The sequence below is a fragment of the Anabrus simplex genome, chromosome 3 (genome assembly GCF_040414725.1).
Source record: "Anabrus simplex isolate iqAnaSimp1 chromosome 3, ASM4041472v1, whole genome shotgun sequence".
NCBI lineage: Eukaryota > Metazoa > Arthropoda > Insecta > Orthoptera > Tettigoniidae > Anabrus > Anabrus simplex.
Window position 1 is genome coordinate 151,942,372 of NC_090267.1, and position 24,301 is coordinate 151,966,672.

Genomic DNA, 24,301 nt, shown 5'->3' on the forward strand with positions numbered 1-24,301 from the left:
GAAAGTTTCCAGGCTCTATGGGGGCAGCTTGCTCAACTCAAGCTGCTTCCATACACTTGCCGTCTTGAAGCCTCATCTGTGGATGCGAGCTCTCAATCTGATATCACCATCCCTCCTGACCACCTCACATCCTCACTCACTTACACTACTCCACCCACCGAACCCGGAAGTGAGGCCCCATTAGCCTCACAACCGGATAAGGTCGCACACTCCCCTCCACCTACCCAATCCGAGACTGAACCTGGAAGTGAGACCTCATTAGCCTCACAACCGGCCAAGGTCACGGACTCCCCACCATCTACCGAGTCCGGAAGTGAGACCTCATTAGTCTCACAACCGGACAAGGCTACTCTCAACAAATACACTCAAACCGGGAGCAGGCGTAACAAACCTGCCTCCCGGTTAAAACCCCCACCAACACCCAACTCTCACAGTACACCTACACGCCCCCGCCCCTCCTCACTCATTACACAGTGCTACAATTGCCTGCAATTGGGCCACTCTGCGGCTTCATGCTCAGAGGCTACCAGGTGCAACAGATGTGGTGGTGCTCACCGCCACACTGTCTGCACGATTCCTAAAGCCCAGGCGAGGTGCGCTAACTGTGAAGGCAGTCACGCAGCCTCCTACCCTGGCTGCCCCTACCTGAAGCGGGCAATTAAGGCACATCACAAACATTCTCAACACTTACACTCACACACTTCACACCCACCTCAGCCTCACCACCGCTCTGTCCTCACCTCGAACCCAACTCCTCTTCCTACCCCAAACCCTGCCCTGCCAAGTTTCGACAACTCCACCCTCCTCAACCTACTCCTCATCCAACTACTCTCGTCCCTTAACCAGCCCATGCCAAGCCGCCAGCTAATTATTAGCTAATCCCCCCCCCCTAGTCCACACACCGCCCTGTCCCAAGTATTAACTCCTCATCTTACCCCCTGCTTCACCTGCACTCTTTCGGACTTCCCTAACGTTCCTCCTTCAATTAGGCTCATTTCTCACATCCAACTATGAAGCAACATTGGGAATGGTCACTCATTGGATGGGTGACCATCCACCTGATGCTGCCCCACTTTCTCCGTTGGCCTCTTCTATTAGAGTACCAACGTCCTCTTCCAACCACTGCCCTATTAAGGGCACCCCCCCCCCACCTCCGCCCCACCTGGGGCCCAGGCCATATCCTGGCCAGCTCGATCCCTTACTACAATCCACTACCATTCAACCCGTTATGTCACCAAGATTCTAAATTAAGAAATAGCACTCAAGGCCTAAAACGGTCGACGGGCTATAATCACCACTGGTCCCCCGGGACCTATGGAATAGTGGCTGCTGCTTTCGATGGGTTGCGTAGCATAGCGTAGCTTAGTTTATTTCCAATGTGAAGTAGCCATTTCGTGGGTAATGCTTTGCCGACAAACAAGACGTAGTATGAGCATTTTGACGTGAAGTATTGCACATTGACGTATCTCGTGCAGCCGATGGTCTTTCTAAAAGAGGCCAAAGAATCATGGCCAATACGTACAAATTATTGTATACAAGTTGCACGACAATAAAGCAAATAAAAAAATGATTTCAAACTGCCATGTTTCTCCTTTTTATTTTACTATAGTTTCCTGCATCCCTACGCTATGTTGTGCCACTTTTAAGAAGTCCTTGTACATTTTCAAATTTACTTACAAGGAAAGAAAGAAGAACTGTTCTCGCTGACGTTTGAAGGAGACCAGTTTATTTATGTTTTAGAACATCGGAAACGACATTCGGTCCAATTTGACGTGCTATGGACCACTGGAAGTGGAAGGAGGGGGGAGTAGAGTATGGAGCGCAAAGAAAGCAGTAAACGCGAAACCGGTCTGCTAGTTACGTGTTAGTGGTGTATGCATGGGCTGTTACAAAATGAAACCAGCTGTGGTCGTTAAGTTGTTAGTGGATTTCTTCAGTATTCATCATCATCATCATCATCATCTGTTTACCCTCCAGGTTCGGTTTTTCCCTCGGACTCAGCGAGGGATCCCACCTCTACCGCCTCAAGGGCAGTGTCCTGGAGCTTCAGACTCTTGGTCGGGGGATACAACTGGGGAGTATGACCAGTACCTCGCCCAGGCGGCCTCACCTGCTATGCTGAACAGGGGCCTTGTGGAGGGGTGGGAAGATTGGAAGGGATAGGCAAGGAAGAGGGAAGGAAGCGGCCGTGGCCTTAAGTTAGGTATCATCCCGGCATTCGCCTGGAGGAGAAGTGGGAAACCACGGAAAACCACTTCCAGGATGGCTGAGGTGGGAATCGAACCCACCTCTACTCAGTTGACCTCCCGAGGCTTAGTGGACCCCGTTCCAGCCCTCGTACCACTTTTCAAATTTCGTGGAGAGCCGGGAATCGAACCCGGCCTCCGGGGGTGGCAGCTAATCACGCTAAGCACTACACCACGGAGGCGGCCTTTCTTCAGTATTTCGGAGGAAAATCCAACTAGGGTAGATCGCATAGTTTTCGAACAGATTAGAAAAAAAGCTACTTGATGAAGACGTTCTTGTTGAAGAGTATAGAACTATTAAGATATATAATGAAGTCACCGATGAAGATGATACTGAAAGTGATTTTGGGGATGATCCAGCGATACAGCCAGAAAATGAGACGACTTCAGAGAGCGGTCCAGCATTATGTGGCAGTGACGAGAGCAGTGGTTCTTCACATCATCCATCACCACTAAAGAAGAACAGAAAAATATTCCTGAAGGTTACTTGGCTGATGCTTACAAAATCTGCACGAGGATTCCTGCCTAGACTAGACTAGACATAGCTCATAGCTCCTAAGTTTCTTGCCCATAGCAGCTGTAATTTGTATGGTACGCATATTTCGATATTGTCTATTGACACACTATATGTGCGCGACAACAGTCGGCTACCCTTCTTTGTTAGTACATTTCCTGTACGGAAACTTTCACGGAAAAAAGTAGTTGCAATGATTTCTGAACCAACCCTCGTATATTAAGAAAACAACGAGCAACATTTAGGGCAAATTGTACACAATTATTTCATTTACTCCATTCAGATCTAGCGCCTTCTATAATGTACACAGTTTTCTGCATTGATTTCTAAAGCGTCATCCCAGTTTATAACTTTTGAAAGGTTTTGCTCGTGCTCATGTGGCTACATAACAATATTCTATCAGTATTCGTGACAATCAAATTATAAATGGATGAGAGGTTGCTAGTATAGCTTTCTATGGATGTTACAAGGAAGCACGAACAAGTGATATAGGCCTACGCAATAGAAATTCGGATACTACTATGATTACTAGGGCTTGTACAGCCAGATCACGTTAATAATAAAAACGTTAGGAACACCCCTAAGAGTCATCCTGATACCATTCGAACAGCAAGACTGAGGTGGTATAGGCAAGGGACCAGATCAATAATACATAGTCCATGGTTGGAAAGGCACTGGCACTGAACCCAGTTTGACTGATTTCTTGGAAAGACCGAAAATAACGGTGAATGAATTACCTACAAGAAGATATGTTCACTATGGGCCGATTGCAGAAACAATGACTAGTTTTAAGCCTTAGACAACGTCTACCTAAACAACGCCTGAGTCGATCACGATCTTCCATTACATAAACAATGTTCAGCCGGTGTTTATCTAGACGTCATTTAATGTTTCAATACTGGTTCTAAAATGGAAATAGAGTCGAACTTCGATATCTCGAATCATCTAGGGAAATACATTTTATTTCGAGTTATAGGAATCTCGAAATATGGAAAATTCCCCCTTTTTTTAGCACGTGTAGCACAAAATCGAATCATGTGTCTAGTGTTATTTAAACATAAAAAACTCGAGGTACTTTATGATTTTAATGATAGTACAACACTTATTATAGCAATAAAGCAAAACAGAATACACACAATAGAAGAACATCAAACCTGCAATAACTCTTATTTTTTCCCTTAAGCTTTATTTCCTTCACTTATTGCTGAGAAAACACTATAATTTACTATCGATGAGCAGTTACGCCTGGTCTACTGACGGTACGGGAGATGGCTCAAACAGCTATAACTATGGTTAACACTCCAGAGGTTGACAGGTAAGCTGCTATGCAATATCATGAAGATATTCTGTACAATAAATATCGTCTGTCGTAATAGAATTTCGGGCAATAGAGACATAACTATATGTGAAGAATAGGACCAATGGCCATGAAATTGAAGTTGCTTCGACATAATGAAAATTCGAGAAATGGATGTTCGAGATATCGAGGTTCGACTCTAAGTATCTTCCGTGCAACTCTTTGCTTATCGCAGTCAATGGAATTCGTCAGTGAGTGCGCTGAGTTTGTCAGCTGTCGGCTTCCTACACATTACTCAAACACTGTATGGCTAAGCATGAACATGACTTCCTTACAGATAAGAATATCGCTTTCGGCGGAAATAAAATTTCATAGTCATAATATTGTTAACACTAAAGTGACACGCCACAGTACAAGGAAGTGCAGCTGTGACTGCGGTGAGTGTAGGCTATTCTAAATAGCTTCTGCGAAGGGAAAATGAAACTATTTACTGTGTAACCGTATGAGTTGTATGGAACATATAGATTGCATTCTAGAGATCAAACGTTCGAAACGCATCATCGGCAGTCCTGAAGATTGTTTTCCGTAATTTTTTCATCAAGCAAATACTGAGGTTGTTATTATGGCCGCAGCTCTTCCTTCCTATTCCTTGTCTTTTCCTATCTCATAGTTGCCGAAGATTTACCTAAATTAGCGCGACGAATATCCGCAATAAAAAAGTTAAAAACACTCACGCACACGCAGCCTACTTTTTAGTGTCACTATTATGTGTGCTTACTTAGCAGTAAATGTAATAACTGAGTCCCTCATGGTTGATGTACTTGTGTGACAGTCCTCTGACGATCGGGACAAGCAGTCAAAGTGAGCTATAATTTCCCCATCAACCTGGGGAAGAAGTACACACTTCGCATTGAGTCAACGCAGTTAAGTTCATCTTATCGAATCCTGACGGATATCGTTCAATTTACGGATATAGGACATACCGCGACAGAATAAATTATGCTAAATCCGATCCATAATTAAAAATTGTATTTACACCACTTATTAACAAATCAATGTTCCAGGTTTGCTAACTTATAGCTACACTGAATTTACTAACAGACCGCTCTGTTACAAATTGGATGGCTTGAAAGCCTACTTTCCAATAAAATGAGTTCCGGACTCATATTTAAGAAGAAGTCTTTATCAACGATGACAATGACATGATCAGCAATAAATACATGTAACACAATGCATTATAAAATAAACACTCCAAAGAAACCTATAAAATTCATGCAAATAAAATAAACAAAACATCTGTGTATCCATTATCTGAAATAGAAGCAATAAGATGCGAAACTCCTTCATTTTAAAAAGAACACGGAACCCCTGGCTCAGCTGTCCATGTGTTGGTCTTTCACTTAGCACGCTATATTATAAATCAAGTGACACTTGTAATGCTCCAGCTATGAAACATCCTGCCTCGCAAGAAAAAGAAACTAACTAATTGGATTGGTAATTCCTGCCTGAGAAATTCTAATATATCTGCGAACATAAATTAACGCTGTCATTCACTTCTCTGTTCATTAAACTAACACAAGGCCTCGAACTCAACTTACGGCATCACAATACATATTCATATGGCCTTAAATACATATTCCAATTTAACACGGGTATTATATGACATATGGCTCATCTGGCCTAACACTTCGTAGTCCATGAGTTCGACTTTTATAGTACTAATGAACATTCAAGGCAAATCAAGCCTCTCCGCTTATCATACAGCCAACACCATTATATTTTCCCTTTGTTATATACCAGGCACCCCCGTCCTGTATTAACACACACTGTAATCTCAGTATCAGGCTAATCTTGCCCTTTTCTCGTAAATGTATAACGCAATACCAATTAGCTAGTTCTCTTTGCCATCTAAAAGATACTAGTTCAACGGTGCACTTTCATGCTGGTTACAACTGCCATCCACTCCTGTAAACATGCTACATGCTTAAAAAATGTTCCCTACTGAAATTTGTTCCCAAACAAGCTTAGGCTGTGCAGCCTTCTTAATAAAAGAGTCTATATCTTATTACAAAAAATGGAATACACAGTTACCTCTTGACATACATATATCCTCATCTACACCTAATCATTTCCCTCTTTTCCATCTTTTCCATCTTATAAAAAATGAAATAAAATAATATATATAAATCAGGTTTCAAACATGCATCTTCCCTGAAACATGACATTAAACTATAAAAAAACATAGCTCAGCGACAAAAGGACTGACATTTACAGTTAAACTACTATAGGATCGAATTAGTCTAATTTCTTTTATCTAAGCATGCCTAAAATGTTTTAAGATGAACTTATCTGGTTTTGTCTCAGCTTCCTCATGGTTCCAGGCCGCTGTGTCTACAAAAATTACGCCATTATAGCAAACTGCATAGCGTTACCAAGTACACTGCAGGTCCTTTCTTCTTCCATCATCTTTGAAATGTGGCGCTTCGCACACACCATTAAATTATACCGAAACGATAACGACGATTCGCACATGTTCTTCGCGTTACCGGACGCGTACCGATCACAGTATTTGCACTATACGGATGCAAATTACATATACGTGTTTGGAAATATCGATAGTAACTATCGTCTTAGTTATAGTCAATCCCATGCCACAACCGTACTATGGCAAACTGCATCATCATACGTGATCGTATATATATAGCAAAGGTAATTGCTTTGTTACTGTACAATACACTTTCGTAATTACATTATATCACTTGCATTTGGGTAATATATTCTCATAAAATAACGTTTCAGCTTTCACAAAAATATGTATACTTGTTTGATTAAAAATCGTCACTGTAAAAGATACTTTCATATAACACTGGCTTAATATAAGAAACACCGACCGCGCGTGGTTAGCAACCCCAAGGCAGAATGAGCTTCCCATATCCAGAAAACTGCTGCGTTCACCAAACTTCCGGTATTAATAATATCATCGGGGATTTCACTGATGTGATGACACCATGGCTCAGCCGCTTGCTCGGCAAAGCGCTGACTCAATAGAAATATATTAATTATATAATTAGTTTAGAATTAAGTACTGTAACTGTCTACAGGTAGTTTTTAACGTCTAACTTGCTTCTATTTCAGTATGTCTTTATAACAGATTGCCTAATAAAGTCAAGAGTAGTACAGCACTGTAAATCTCGAAGTTGGTAGGACTGACTTCATTTGTTCTGTATATTCCTATCGTTCCGAAACTTCGCTTCCATGGCTGTGATTGGTCTCTTTTGAATCGGCCACTCGCAAACACTCTCGTAAATTCCCCGATTGAATCATACGGAATACCCGCGCTGCTCGTTGTCACTATGGAAGATAAGTTATTTCTAAAACCACGCGCTGCCAAGATCTTGCATTACGCAACTTCTATATTGTACCATGACTACTTCTTGTAATAAATGCACAATATTACACCATATTACCTAGTTACTATTTGGGGCATATATGATATGGCACAGTACATCGTGATCAACTTTATCGAATGCTTTTCTAAAATCTGTGAAAACTACATCAACTTGGCCTCCTGTATCCATGGCTGCCGACACTTCATGAGTGAACTCCAACAAATTTGTCGTTGTCGATTTCCCCGGTCTGAAGCCATGTTGGGTGTCACTGATAATAATTTCTGCATCTTCGAACACATGCCGATATAGGGTTTGTTCGTAGACTTTTGCTAAAGCAGAAGAAATTGCAACGGGTCTGTAGTTATAAATTACTGAACTATCCCCGGATTTGTGAAGCGGACTAACTCGCGTTATCCTCCACTTTGTAGGAAAAGTTCCAGTTTTTAACGAAATGTTAAAAATAATTGAGAGAGGGTGTAATAAATTATCTCCAGAGTCTTTAATTATATACGGAGGGATTAGATCTGGGCCTGCGGCTTTTTTAGGTTTCATCTTGCGTATTGAGTTTTGAATTTCGGTAGTACTAATTTCATTAACATTCAGTACATTCATCAATGGATCTATTTCCGTATTCTCACATTTCGGTAAATCATACCACGACCGTTTCTCTGAGTATACAGATGAGAAATAGCTCGCAAAACTGTCAGCAACAGATTTGTCGCTTAATAGTTCTTTTCCATTGTATTTCATTACACTGACATAGGGGTTCCTTTGCTTACTTTTAACGAATGCCCAAAAGTTCTTAGTATCTACGCCTATTTCATGCTCTACCTGCCCGATATAGGCTGAATACGCGATGCTTATATCTTTCTTAACACTTCTTCTCAATTCTTTGAATTTCAAGAAATGGGAAGTCTGATTTTTCTGGCCTTCGCGCATTTTCCTGTGATGGTATGCTTTCCGCCTAATATTTCTTATTATCTCTTGCGTAAATCAACAAGGGTATCGTTTCTTTTTCCTGACGGTTGCCGGAGCACATGACTTTATAACAGAATAAAATTTAGAATAATATATATCTAGTGCCTGGTCAATCATTCTGCCATTGTTATTAACAACGCCGTTAACATTTCTTAATCTTATGAATTGTAAGAATTGATTCATGCGTACGGATGTACACGTTATATCGTTTTCTGCAATAATTTGTGGTAAATTTAAGTCTCCTAATATTAGTAACTTTTTACTGCTTAAAATAGGACTGGCTTCAATACCTTCGTAAAATTCATTATATGCAGCCAGTTTAGTACTTGGCGGAAAGTATACCACACAAATAAAGATACTCTCAAGACTTTCCCTCAGATGTTTAACACATACATGCTCAGCTGACACATATATGTCAACCTGTGAGGCCTTATATTAGTTGCTGACAGCCAGTACAACACCTCCGCCAAGTTCTTTACCTGTAGATATTTTATTACGATCACATCGAAATACGTTATATCTCCGATCAAAGAGCTCATAATTGCTAATAGAAGAATTTAGCCAGCTCTCCGTCAAAGCCAACAGATCGAAGTTCTCACCTAATAAGTTTGTATAAAATAAATCAAACTTGGTCCTTAGACCTCTACAGTTCTGGTAATACACGTTTAATGACTTACTTAGAGAGAACTCAAGTAATGCAGGGAGGAATGCCGGTAACTATGAATAGAAGCCCTTGCAAAGTGAAAGTAAAGAAGATTAGGTCCGCTGCTCTCTGAACATACCTGAATCGAAATACACTCACTTTCCTAATTCTACAGACAATACAAAGGACATGAAACATAACAGAAGTCAAAGCTGGCATTTTTAATTCAACTTATTCAAGTCTTCACTTTCATTAATTACACTGATCTTTGAACCTTCACTCTTGCTTAGTCGTATGATTCCATTCCTTACACATAGATACCTGTAGTTGTGCTCCGTCTTGAATCTACGAGCGAGTGCTAACAGCTTCCTCTCCTCCGGCACCAGGCTTTCGTTCACATAAATGATGTTTCCTCCTGAAGTCCTTGGTGTCGTGTAGAAAAGTTGTGTTTAACTCGCCTTCTCTGCATGAAGTTCTCTTTGTCGGAACGTCGAACAAACCTCACGATGATCCCACTATGAGACTGGCCGGGTAGTCTAGGTAACCGGTGATAGGCATCTATCATGTTCTATTTGAAGGTCCAGAGCTCTCCCTATGCCCTTTAGGGTTTCCAGCACGTCTTCGTTGGCTTTTTCTGGAACACCAAATATTTCAAGTGTGTTCCTGTGAGAATATTGTTCAGACTCTGTTAATCGAGTACCGAGACTTTTCAACTGAGCTCTGAGATTAGAATTCTCGACCCGGATTGCTGCACTTGTTCACTAACTTTCCTAATAATGTCGTCTTGCTCAGCAATAGACTTAGTGTCGCTGTCTGTCTTTTCATGGCAGAAATCTATAGACTTCCCTAGCTCACACTCTATCTTCATTTGCTCCGATTTGAGTTCCCTCATTTCACTTTGCAGCTCTAGTAGCAATTTTACCACGTCCTAAATAGAATAGCACTGCTTTTGACTCGTACTTGCCCCACAACACTTGCCATTGTTCATTTCACTACATTTACCGTGAGCCCATTTTTCACATAGTCCACACTATAGTTTCTTCTTCTTACCCAGCTCCTTCTCACACTCAGCGCAGGTTGCCATGTTCTTGTGTTTCGTTGACTCCACAAAGAAATTATTAATAATAAATGAAACTGTCGTTCTAAACTAGTTCTAGTTACGTTTATACGTTCACCCTTGTAGTATTTCACATTTACACTGGTTGCACATGATATGTATCTTTATGTTACACACGATATTACACAATGTTCAGGAGCCGATCATCACACCACTCTTACTCTGCCGCCATCTTGCCCTGTGTTCATCACGACGAGCAGGTCACCTACGGGTGTCACATCAAAAGACCTGCACCTGGCGAGCCGAACATGTCTTCGGACACTCCCGGTACTAAAAGCCATACACCATTTCATTTCATCACAAAGAAAAGTTATTAGATACTTTGATAGAAGTGCAGTTGTTTCTAATGAACAAGAAAACTGTCGTATTTAGTATGTTACAATACTGTACGGTGTACTTACTCATAGTTATAGGAAGTAACATACTAAGTAAGACTGTTTTCTTGTTCATTAAAAACAATACAAATTCTAAATTATCTCATAACCGGCCGTTTGCGGACTCATCTTTACGAAGACATTTTTGCTTCCAGCATCGTGTACTTCCAGGTGTTTCATTTTGCGCTATTAATTATGATACACCCTGTACTACCTAAGATGCTGGTCAACGCGGGAACGCGACCCGGATGTAGAAATCAAAACCAGAATCGGCATTGTGAGGATTGTGTTCGTGAAATTAAAACATCATGTGTACAATCAAGACCTCCTATTCGTTGGCGTTTTTTTTGCTAGTTGCTTTACGTCGCACTGACACAGAAGGGAATTGAAGGCGTGGATGGAGAAGATTATCCTGGGCGTGGAACATCCGACAGTGGTTAAGTGGTTAACATTAATACGGGAAACAAAGGATTGTAAAATTCGCTCCATGATCGCCAACTTTCTGCGAGGAGACGGCACCAGAAGAAGAATTTTCTTTCGCACAGCTTAGTCATAAATGGTGAAATAATTGACAGTTACATCTTCTAATGTATATTGTTCGTGACTATGGACATGCCAAACCATGATGAAAATTAGTCATACTTTCTTTAAAAATGGTTCCCAACATGCGTTCTTCCACACAACCAGATTTTATTTATCCTCTCCTCGTCTTTTGGTGATTGCTCATGAAGTAGCTCTGTTGGTGTGATTCTTTCCAGTGTGCCGGCACGTTGTCGTGTAGATAGCTTCATAGAGAGACTGTGCCAATAGGGTCTGCAGGTGGCCCATCCAACTGGTTGGGAAATTTCTCTAGGCCTATTGCCAGATTCCTGCAGCCAGACCCACCGCGCAGCACTTCAAACCCACGGGCTCCGGCAGCCCAGCCCATGCAGTGCTGTTCTCTTCTGACGTGGCAGCGTACTGGCCCACAGCACTGGGCTCATACGGCCCACCGCGGTTCACCGCACTGGGCGGGCTCAGCAGAATAACCTTAAGTACTTCTCCACAATAACATGTGCGCCGTGCACAACGAAATGTTCACGTCACACTACTATTCGGATCATTCACTCTACGAATTCCCGTACGCTAATAACGTATTTTAAAGTAGGCTAATCGCATTTGGAAATTAAACGGTAGAGATTTCTCGTGCACTGTAATAATAATAATAATAATAATAATAATAATAATAATAATAATAATAATAATAATAACAATAATAATAATAATAATAATAATAATAATAATAATAATAGAAAACCAACATAAACTTTATTATAAACTAATATTCGTTTGCAATTGACACCAAGTTAACTGAAAATGAATCTAAATAACACGAAGCATATTCATAGGACTTCATTCGCGTTTACCTCAAAATAAAATACAAACGGAAATGACGTGCAATATGCCAACAACACAAACAAACCTGAACATAGCTTTTACTTAGTGTGCGTAGTTTATTGGTCATTGTTAATGGTGGTGGAATGGAATTACTGTGAATGAAAAGAAGAGCATCAACAATTGTCTGGTTGTAGAAGAAAATGAAGCCCGCTGAACTGAATTTTCTCTCTGAAGCTGAACTTGATGCTTGCATACATATTACTTTCTTATCGATCTGGTGAAATTTTGAATAGTTTTGTCCGTTTGTTCTCCAATAGGACGCTATATCCATCTTCTTCCATTCCACATTTTTGCTTTAAATATCTTTTCAGCTCATCTGTTGGAATAGGAGCATCATGAACGTCAATCCACGAAGAAAACCTCATTACTTTGGCAGGTGTGGCATAGTCGTGAAGTCTAATGACACGGAAACATTAGAATGCTCGTCATTCAAGCACACCTCGTTCATGGTAAGTTCTATATCTAATCATAAAAAGACGAAATCAGTCCGACTCCTTTAATCTATACTAATATAATAAAGAGAGAGCACGAAATGTGTTAGTTTGTGTACATCTGGAGGGTTATCTCAGAAACTACTGGACCGATTCTAAAAATCCTTTTACTAATGTAAATATACATTATCCCTGAGATACATGGGCTGTATTTTTTTCAAAGCAATTCGAGGTGGGGGAGGCGGGGAGATATAAAATAATAGGCTAATACAGGCGAAATATCGAATTTGTCGTGCAAGGACGAGACTAAGCTCATTTTAAGTTCCTTGACCCAAAGAACAGACCTCGGTAAGGCCTACGGGCCCGAAAAACATGTTTTAAGGCCCTAAAACCGACCGTTATGGGGATATTGGCACCACACTACCCCTGCTCTCGAAATCGGACAAGGAAATGAACTGCCGTAACCAAGGCAACGCCATCTCCAGGATTCTACAGCAGCGAGATTATGCGTGTAGGTTTGGGCACAGCTGCCAATCAAAATTTGTACACATAATCCCTGAGCATATGTACAATATATCCCGAAAACATGTTACAGACGTGAAGTGGTATGTACAATCTCTTTTAAAACTAGACATGTATTATTTTGTTTCCGGAAAAGACACTTAAGGAGGGGGGGGGGGGACTGAAATATGGGCTGGCGAGAATTCTTAAGATGAGCATATCTACAGTATATCTCAAACACTTAACACGTTACAGATGTGAAAATTGATATTTTTAATATTTTAAAAATAAAAAAGAGGTATTATTTTGTTTTATGAAAAACCACTTAACGTGGGGTGACTGAAAAGGGGGTTGAATTAATTTTGTTAGGGTACTGATATCTCAAAAACTGAAGTTGTTACAGACGTAAAAAATTGGTATTTAGAGTCTCCTATAAGAAGAAAGAAATACGTATTCTTTTGGTTTTGGAAAATCCACTTAAGGGGGGATGAAAGGACTGAGATATTAGTTGAATTATTTGTATGAGGATACTTATATCTAAAAAACCTAAAGATGTTGAAGACGTGAAAATGGGTATTTGAAATCTCCTTTAAAAAGAGAAAACACTCATTTTGGGGGTAAAATTAACTTCGTAGGTGGGAGGGAGGGTTGAAATAGGTCTTGAATTCTTTTCATGAGGATACAAATATCTCAAGAACTGAAGATGTTACAGTCGTGATAATTGGTATTTGGCAGCTCCTTTATCAATAAATACATATTTCTTTGTTTTCGGAAAAAACACTTAAGAGACTGAAAAGAATTGAAAAAGCAGGTGAATTTTTAAAATGGGTACCGGTATATCTACAGTGTATGTCAAAAACTTTACATATTACAGATATGGAACTTGGTACTTGGAATGTCCTTTAAAAATAAATAAACATGTCACTCTTTTTTGTTTTCGGAAAATACACGTAGATGGGGGCGGAGGAAGGGCTGATAAAAGTGTTGAATTCTTTTTATGCGGATACATATATCTCAAAACCTAAAGATGTTACAGATGTGGAAATATGTATTTGTAATCTCCTTTAAAAATAGAGAAACTTTTTTTTTACTTGAGAGAAGACGTTCTCACGTGTACAACTCTATGTCGCATGGTCATCACGGCCCCAAAAGGCAATACCACACACTTGGTTTACAATGAGTTTCTGGGGTAAATAAAACTCAGTTTTTCAGTGAGGTTTTTTTACTTCAGGGATTTTCAGATAATGTCTTAGTACAGTACCGAGGAACGATTACTTTGATCAAATTACGAAATCCACGCGAGAAGCCGCGGGTAACTGCTAGTGTGTACATAAAGTTCACTGCAGATCGTACAGCACACAAAATTAACGTCTTTCCCATCACCGTCAACTGCAAGCCTGAATATCAATCAAATACGACGTTTAAGTCATAAGTCTTGTACTGTGCAGTTTTTATTTCGTTTGTTCCTTCTTTTTTTTTTACTTCACGATTTTTGCCACGGTTTCCTTTCTTTTGGAACTACAGCCCACATTCGTTTCCGATAACAGGATAGACAGAGAAGTCAAACTGAAAACCACAGCAAATTTGATCGTCTCCACTCGACTGTAATGCAATGCACTCCGCTGACACGCAGTACACTGTACACCTTGAAGCAGTCAGCCCATAGAACTACCACAGCGCTGTCCTTGGCTCACCGCGTACGAATGACATAGCGCTGGCCCAGAGCGGCCCGGGCTAGGGCTCTCTAAAGACTAGGTATGCTTGCCCGCCATTATGGTTCATTCCTGCACTACGTTGGTAAGGCAGTTAACCGCGCCAGCCTTGTATATCCCTCTTTCTTACTGTTCTCGACGCTAGAAAATAATGCTAAACTAACATACTGTAAAAATACTCATTCTCAGTATTACTCAAATGTCTACTCAACATAAATATTAGTGTATTTCGTACATTATTGTGTAATTTTTACTCGAGACGGTGATTGTAAAAGAGAGGTCATTGATAGTTTGCCTTTTAATAAACAAACTAGGCATGTACTCTCACTGGAGAAATATTTAAAAAATAGCTTACTAATAAATCTTTTTTTACTATTATATTATTGATAAGTAGATAGGTTGTTCGTAAGCTATGCGCTGCGGTACCGTCTAATGAAATGAGGGACGCCGTGGTATTGATATAGGCTACTGTCATTCTTAAATCGTGGAATTTGACGAGGTAATCGGTCAGTGTCGAAGATATATAAATTGTGATAGAAGATTTTGATACCACATGATTTCAGTCGGTATTTCATACTTTCGTAAACCGAGCTCGATAGCTGCAGTCGCTTAAGTGCGGAAAGTATCCAGTATTCGGGAGATAGTAGGTTCGAACCCCACTATCGGCAGCCCTGAAAATGGTTTTCCGTGGTTTCCCATTTTCACACCAGGCAAATGCTGGGGCTGTACCTTAATTAAGGCCACGGCCGCTTCATTCTCACTCCTAGCCCTTCGCTGTCCCATCGTCGCCATAAGACCTATCTGTGTCGGTGCGACGTAAAGCAACTAGCAAAAAAAAAAAAAAAAAAAATACTTTCGTAAAATTGATTCAGCGCTATTTTCAATGTCGTCGAAATAATAAGAAAAATACTCTTCGAACAAAAATAACGCTGAAATGTGATGTACGAAGACGAATACACCCAAGTAATTGGGATTCTTTAAGTTTATTTCTTTCTTCTAAAATTTAGTCCCTTTTCTTATTTACCAGTATTTAAAAACATTCTATGTGCAAAATAAACGTAATTTTTCGTGAGTGTTTTTTTTTTCAAGTTGCTTTACGTCGGACCGACACAGATAGGTCTTATGGCGACGATGGGACAGCGAAGGGCGAAGGTCTTATGGCAACGATGGTACAGGGAAAAGCTAGGAGTGGGAAAGAAGCAGCCGTGGCCTTAATTAAGGTACAGCCTCAGCCAGCATTTGCCTGGTGTGAAAATGGGAAACCAAGGAAAACCATCTTCAGGGCTGCCGACGGTGGAGTTCGGACTCACTATCTCCTGAATACCGGATACTGGCCGCACTTAAGCGACTGCAGCAATCGAGCTCGGTTTTGGTGAGTGTTATGAATCTCATCAGCTTATGCAGCTGTAATGAACAGGGGATTTTAGTTTGTTCCACCGAACAAATGTTATGTTATTATAAATTACACTCGGGAAGACAGTAGGAATAGAGTAACTACTTCTATAGCTGAATCTTCTCTCCCAACCTGAAGCATTGCACTGATAATCAGTTACCAGTGACTTGTAAGGGGAGTGACCCACGGGCTGTGGAGCAAATTGAAAATTTTTCACTTTGGCAAAGTTAACAGCGCGGTACTTAGTTTTTACAGAGATTCATCTGCTTTGAGGAGAAGGATTTCTCAACACGACTCACCTTATGAAACATTGCAACATTGGTTAACTTGCTCAGGCAACACATTAAAAAAACATATTTTAGTACATTTTACAAATTTACTGTCTCCTTTTATTACAGTATTTCTTTCTTTCTTAATCTGCTTATCCTCCAAGGTCGGGTTTTCTCTCGGGCTCAGCGAGAAATCCCACCTCTACCACCTCAAGGGCATTGTCCTGGAGCTTCAGACTCTGGGTCGGGGGATACAACTGGGGAGGATGACCAATACCTCGCCCAGGCGGCCTCACCTGCTATACTGAACAGGGGCCTAGGTGGGGGATGGGAAGATTGGAAGGGATAGACAGGAAACGGCCGTGGCCTTAAGTCAGGTACCATCCCGGCATGGAGGAGAAGTGGGGAAACCACGGAAAACCACTTCCAGGATGGCTGAGGTGGGAATCGAACCCACCTCTACTCATTTGACCTCCCGAGGCTGAGTGGACCCCGTTCCAGCCCTCGTACCACTTTTCAAATTTCGTGGCAGAGCCGGGAATCGAATCCGGGCCTCCGAGGGTGGCAGCTAATCACACCAACCACTACACTACAGAGGCGGACTTATTACAGTATTTACAAAACAATAACATTCCATTCCTTGTTTACATTTTTCTCTTCTTTTTCGAAGCAGTTCCATACATTTTACCTCGTTTCCGTATATTTTCTTTAAAGTCCACAACAGTATAGGACCGAATTTTGAAGAAGTGTCTAACAATTTTTTCTTTTAAAAATTTCAGTACGTTGGAGAACATGTACTGGTAGATTTATCATTCAAAATTTTCTCCGTTACAAGATTTGCACTATTTTGCATTATATGATGCTTATAGTCCCTATAGAAGACCTGACAGTTACAAATTAATTTCACAACTTCACAATTTGGTTTCTTTAGACCACCCCAATAAAAAAATACGAATATTTCAGAGCGTGAGTCAGAAAGCTCATAGTTTAAAACCTGTCTGCATATAGGCCTATCACAGATCTTATTTACAAAAACGCATTTGTTGTTAAACAAATTATTTCTGTCATATGAAGTTAGTTTTGACAAATATTGTAACTGTGGTGTTTGGATGTTGAACTCCTGTTGCCGGACTTTGGGGGCAGAACTTAATATTGAATGATCAATGTGACTGAATTAAGGGGTGTAGTATTGTCATTGGGAGCTGTATGCAGGTTTAAGTCAGCAGTTGAAGTAGAAGGTGTAGCAGAGGGAGTGGAGGCTTAATGCAGCCTGAAAAGGAATATAAACAACCTATATCCCGCAGTAGAGACATTACTACAATTAGGTGCAGAACAACTAACCCTTATGCAATAAATATCCACACAAATATAGCACTATTCTGTCCGTGCACGCGGTGATTAAAGCAATACGTTCAACGTGACGAAGCAAGCGCTCGTAGGAGAAACTAGTGTTTGATCACATGGCCCATTGCGCATGTATGAACCAAAATGGCGGCTAAGCATACCCATCTTATAGAGCCTTAGCCCGGGCGATGACGTCACGGGCTTCTTATGTTCGAGCCTTTCAAATCCCATTCCAGCCTACTGCCGAAGCAGCTCATGGGCCGGGCCTCTCTGCAGGACTCTGCCTCTTGCCATCGCTTCATAAGCATTGCAGTAAATGTAGCCTATTAGCAGTGTGCAGATTGACATTAGAATGTCCTTGTATCAGTTTCGTTACGCTGTCTACTCTTCAGTTGAGAATGTATCACTGCTCTGGAAGGCGCGTGTTACACAGGCAGGTGGAGTTGTCAGCCCTTTGAAGTTGATGTTTTATAATCATTGCTTCAGTGTTCGTGGTACTGACCCCTTCCAATACACTGACGTTCGTTCCAAGGTCCTTCTATTGCTCTTAATCAAGCAATGCGAGCGAATTATCTGAGATATGCTTATCTTATCCGCTTCAGGACTCTCGTTTTGATGCCAAGCTGGTCCAGGACTCTGGTGCGGTGCTCATTCCAAGAGATCCCAACGACTCGCTGATATATCCACATTTCGAAACTCTTTGTCTTTTTATCTGCCTGCTTCATGGTCTATGCTCTCCGGCTCCATGGCTAAATGTTTAGCGTGCTGGCCTTTGGATACAGGCGTCCCGGGTTCGAATCCCGGTGGGGCCGGGAATTTTAACCATGGTTGGTTAATTTCGCTCGGTGTATGTGTCGTCTTCATCATCATTTCTTCATCATCATCATCATCATCATGATGCGCTGGTTGCCTACGGGAGTCAAATCAAAAGACCTGCCCCTGGCGAGCCGAACATTTCCTTGGACACTCCCGGCACTAAAAGCCATACGCCATTTATTTATTTATTTATTTATTTATTTATTTATTTATGGTGTATGCTTCCGCAGAGTAAGTTGCAATGGGGTAGATAAGGCGTTGGTCAGGTTCCTGCTGAGGAAAAAATCGGATCTAAAAATTTTAAACTAGTTCTAATAACATAAAAACGCGCCCTTCTCTTGGCAAAAAGTAATAAAACCATTAAAATAATTAACCAAGAAACAGGTACTATGATAATGTGCTTCTTTTCCGAAGGTATTCTTGTTATATCACCTGCCAATTTAAAAAAATAAAAGTATTACTGACAATATTTCTAACGGATAAGCTGTGTGATACAATTAATACCTTGAGATATATGAAGCCCGACTAGCCCGAGTTCGATTCGCAGTCTGGTTTGCCGGGCTAGGGCATGTTTTATATCAGCATGATTAGGTAGAAAAAAATGTTATTCAAGGCCTTTTGAAGTGTTGTTCCCAGCAGCTGAGAGACACGCTGAGACGGCCACTACCAGCACCGTCGTCGCCGTCGTCACCATCATCATCATCTTCATCATAGGCATTCACTCGCTGGCGGGTATAATGACTTTTGCCTGCAACAACATGGCAGATTATGGGTTCTTAGATGGTGATAACAAAAGCAAGCTATTTTTATGCACGCCTCCATTGAAGGTGAGCTGCATGTACCATTCTAATCACATACCAGCTCTGATGAAACCAATTCTAGAACCATAAGCTCTGTCACAATGTTGATACATCGGAATTGACGCAGTTTCTTGTTGTTGTAGCGCGTCAGCCTCTCACCGCTGGATACCGTGGTTCAAATCCCGGTCACTCCATGTGAGATTTTTGCTGGACAAAGCGGAGGCGGGACAGGTTTTTCTCCGGGTACTCCGGTTTTCCCTGTCATCTTTCATTCCAGCAACACTCTCCATTCTCATTTCATAGCATCTATCAGTCATTAACAAATCACTTTGGGAGTGGCGACCCCATCGTACTAATAGCCTATATCTGCTTCATTCATTCCATTCCTGACCCGGTCAACGACTGGAAAACAGGTTGTAGGTTTTCATTTTCATTCTTGTTGTTGTAAAACCTAGCATTCACTTGTCAGACTTTCTCGCTGTTTGCTACCATCTCTTATCGTCCCGAAATGTTGTGGGGCCTACTCGCCACATCGGCCGATCAGACACTACAGATTCCTAGATGCCGATGTCACTCTGACACTTCTTCAGATTTAGAATGTCTTTGTATCCGTTTCGTTGTCCTGCTTGGTTAAGTTGTCTATTGTTCAATTGAGAATGCATCACTGCTTTGGAAGGCGCATTGTACACAGGCAGGTGAAGTGGTCGGCCCGTAGTAGTTGATGTTTTATAATCATTGCCTCACTGTTCGTGGTGTACTCACGTTCGTTCCAAGGTCCTTCTATTTCACTTTATGTATTCTTCCAGGCCTTTCAAGTGTCTTATTTACACTGACTGACAGAGCAAATGCAACACCAAGAAGGAGTGGTTCGAAAGGGATGAAAGTTGGGGAAAAAACAGAGACGGCACGGACGAATAATTGATGTTTATTTCAAACCGATATGCAGGTTACACAATGCGCACGGCATCGACTCAGTAGGATGTAGGACCACCGCGAGCGGCGATGCACGCAGAAACACGTCGAGGTACAGAGTCAATAAGAGTGCGGATGGTGTCCTGAGGGATGGTTCTCCATTCTCTGTCAACCATTTGCCACAGTTGGTCGTCCGTAAGAGGCTGGGGCAGAGTTTGCAAACGGCGTCCAATGAGATCCCACACGTGTTCGATTGGTGAAAGATCCGGAGAGTACGCTGGCCACGGAAGCATCTGTACACCTCGTAGAGCCTGTTGGGAGATGCGAGCAGTGTGTGGGCGGGCATTATCCTGCTGAAACAGAACATTGGGCAGCCCCTGAAGGTACGGGAGTGCCACCGGCCGCAGCACATGCTGCACGTAGCGGTGGGCATTTAACGTGCCTTGAATGCGCACTAGAGGTGACGTGGAATCATACGCAATAGCGCCCCAAACCGTGATGCCGCGTTGTCTAGCGGTAGGGCGCTCCACAGTTACTGCCGGATTTGACCTTTCTCCACGCCGACGCCACACTCGTCTGCGGTGACTATCACTGACAGAACAGAAGCGTGACTCATCGGAGAACACGACGTTCCGCCATTCCCTCATCCAAGTCGCTCTAGCCCGGCACCATGCCTGGCGTGCACGTCTATGCTGTGGAGTCAATGGTAGTCTTCTGAGCGGACGCCGGGAGTGCAGGCCTCCTTCAACCAATCGACGGGAAATTGTTCTGGTCGATATTGGAACAGCCAGGGTGTCTTGCACATGCTGAAGAATGGCGGTTGACGTGGCGTGCGGGGCTACCACCGCTTGGCGGCGGATGCGCCGATCCTCGCGTGCTGACGTCACTCGGGCTGCGCCTGGACCCCTCGCACGTGCCACATGTCCCTGCGCCAACCATCTTCGCCACAGGCGCTGCACCGTAGACACATCCCTATGGGTATCGGCTGCGATTTGACGAAGCGACCAACCTGCCCTTCTCAGCCCGATCACCATACCCCTCGTAAAGTCGTCTGTCTGCTGGAAATGCCTCCGTTGACGGCGGCCTGGCATTCTTAGCTATACACGTGTCCTGTGGCACACGACAACACGTTCTACAATGACTGTCGGCTGAGAAATCACGGTACGAAGTGGGCCATTCGCCAACGCCGTGTCCCATTTATCGTTCGCTACGTGCGCAGCACAGCGGCGCATTTCACATCATGAGCATACCTCAGTGACGTCAGTCTACCCTGCAATTGGCATAAAGTTCTGACCACTCCTTCTTGGTGTTGCATTTGCTCTGTCAGTCAGTGTAAGAATTTCAAGTCTCGTACCCATATGTGAAAGCTGATATTACAGTAGCAGTGAAAGCGTATAGTTACGAACCGTAACTTCATCTAGGAGAAAGCACCTGTTTCCTTTATTCGCCAAACAATCACGAAGCTGTCTGCTGAGCATCAAAGGAAATACTGCGTCAAGTATTGTTATGTTGACACAGAGCAAGAGAAAAGAACTCTTGAATTGATAAGCAATGTTCTCATAGTCCAGGCCAACGACAGCAAAGCCTAATAATGTAAAGGATATTCGTGAGTGTTTTTCAAATATATGTACCCACTGAGGGATAGTCAGAGTTATCACAAAGCTAAGTAAATTAATGTAGAAAATGTAGAACATGAGAAATTATTATTACATGTTTGTGCATAGGTACAGGTAATCATCCAAATTTATGGCAGAACATGTAAGTGTTATGTATAAATACTGTTATTCTATGTGTTATAATAGAACATTTATTTAGCAATTATTTTTCTCCTTTCTCATGGAGCAAATAAGTTTCACCACAAGAGTGATCTGACGAAGGGGAGGTAATGAAATTAAATGGCGTATGGCTTTTAGTGCCGGGAGTGTCCGAGGACAAGTTCGGCTCGCCAGGTGCAGATCTTTTGATTTGACACCCGTAGGCGACCTGCGCGTAATGATGAGGATGAAATGATAATGAAGACAACACATACACCCAGCCCCCGTGTCAGAGAAATTAACCAATGATGGTTAAAATTCCCGGCCCTGCCGCGAATCGAACCCGGGACCCCTGTGACCAAAAGCCAGGGCGTTAACCGTTTAGCCATGGAGCCGGACAGGGAAGGTAATTTTGGATACTGACAAATGCTACATTTTTAAATAGGTTCTCAATAGTAATATACCAAACCCTACCGCCTGAATGCATCATTACCAAAAAGGTTGGGTTTATTACAGTCCCATAAAAAAGTGCTACATTTCTATATTTTTTTAAATGAGGCTTACATCACTGTTGCATTGACCACCTCACGTCGTTTGGTATACTGATCCGGCTCGTTGGCTGAATGGCCAGCGTACTGGCCTTCGGTTCAGAGGGTCCCGGGGTCAATTCCCGGCCGGGTCAGGGATTTTAACTTTCATTGGTTAATTCCAGTGGCCCGGGGGCTGGGTGTTTGTGCGGTCCCCAACATCCCTGCAACTCACACACCACACATAACACTATCCTCCACCACAATAACACGCAGTTTACCTACACATGGCAGATGCCGCCCACCCTCATCGGAGGGTCTGCCTTACAAGGGCTGCACTCGGCTGGAAATAGCCACACGAAATTATTATTATAATAGTAATATACTGAACCCTACCGCATGAACTTGTTACTTTTCGATACTTTTAAAAATGAGGCTTAGGTCATTATTGCATTGACCAGCTCACGTCGTTTGGTATACTGATCAAAGAAATATCTCGATAGTAGTTATAATCCTCCCTGTTCCCTTGCATATAAAGGGCGATTCACCTAAGTTGTCCACCTCAAACATCTTCTGATCCGTTAGAGATATAGACATTCAGTTTTCAAATTCTTAAATTGCATTATGGGGCTCGTAATGTACTGTCCTATTCCTCTCTATCACAAACGTAATAACAGAGAAACAGGCAGCAGCTTAGTATTTTTAATGGAACTATACTAATTTCACCCAATAGAACATTAAGAATCGAGTGACAAATTCAGTGATGTGCCTACTTTGCAAATCAGACGAGTATATTTGGAGATATTGTAGGGTTTCAAATGTGCGGTATTAGACGGAAAGCGATGGGCCACTCCCTGTGATGGCTAGTGCATTGTCCACTTGCATGCCATGACTCACGCTTTGTTGATAAACACACATACCGAACGTATTCCATACTGTACATAGCATATTGTGATGGTATTGTGCTTGTCAAAATGCTTGGTCGGCCACACTCGTAAGAATAAAATTAGAAGAGACATTCACAAGAAACTAAATGGGCGAGTTATCTTTTATTATAAAAGTTAATGTAAATAAGACAAGGCCTACCATGCCTGCAGGAAACTGTATGCCTCAAAGCATTTATCAAAGAATGTAAAACTGGGACACTATAATGCAGTAGTCAGACCATCAGTCCTCTACGCATCAGAATGCCTATCCCTAACTAAAAGACCCCACTGAGAGGCCTGGAAGTGCAAGAACGGAAATTCCTGAGAAGAATAATAGGGCCAAGGATCCTACCAGATGGAAGGCGATGGTACAAACCCAACAATGAGCTCTACCAGCATCAAGAAAACCTCATAGGTGCCATCAGAAGAAAACGTCTGACTTTCTATGGACACCTATACAGAATGGATCCTAATAGATTATCCCATAAGATCTTCAAAGTTGCTAACAAAGGCAAAGATAGTGGATTCCCCTGGACCAAACAAGTGGACAAAGATCTTGCAGAGCCTAATATTAATCAAGCCGCCATTACTGACAGGAATGCATACCGTTTAATGGTCGAAACTAAACCTTTCCTAACATCCCTTACATCAGCTAGCTACAAAGGAGCCGGGAATTGGTCAGAGGAGCGCAGGAAAGAATTCAGCGATAAAATGAAAGAATACTGGGCCAACACGAAGGCTCAAGAGGCCACTAAGAACACAATCCAGTACGCTAAAAGAGGCAGACGACGACAAAAACACGGCTAGAACACAAGCACCGTGGTCTACAGATGGCCTAAACGCAACGAAAAAGAAAGGTTAATGTGTACATTAATTCACTTTTCTCAGGTTAACCAGTACTGAAGGAGTACAGTACTTATT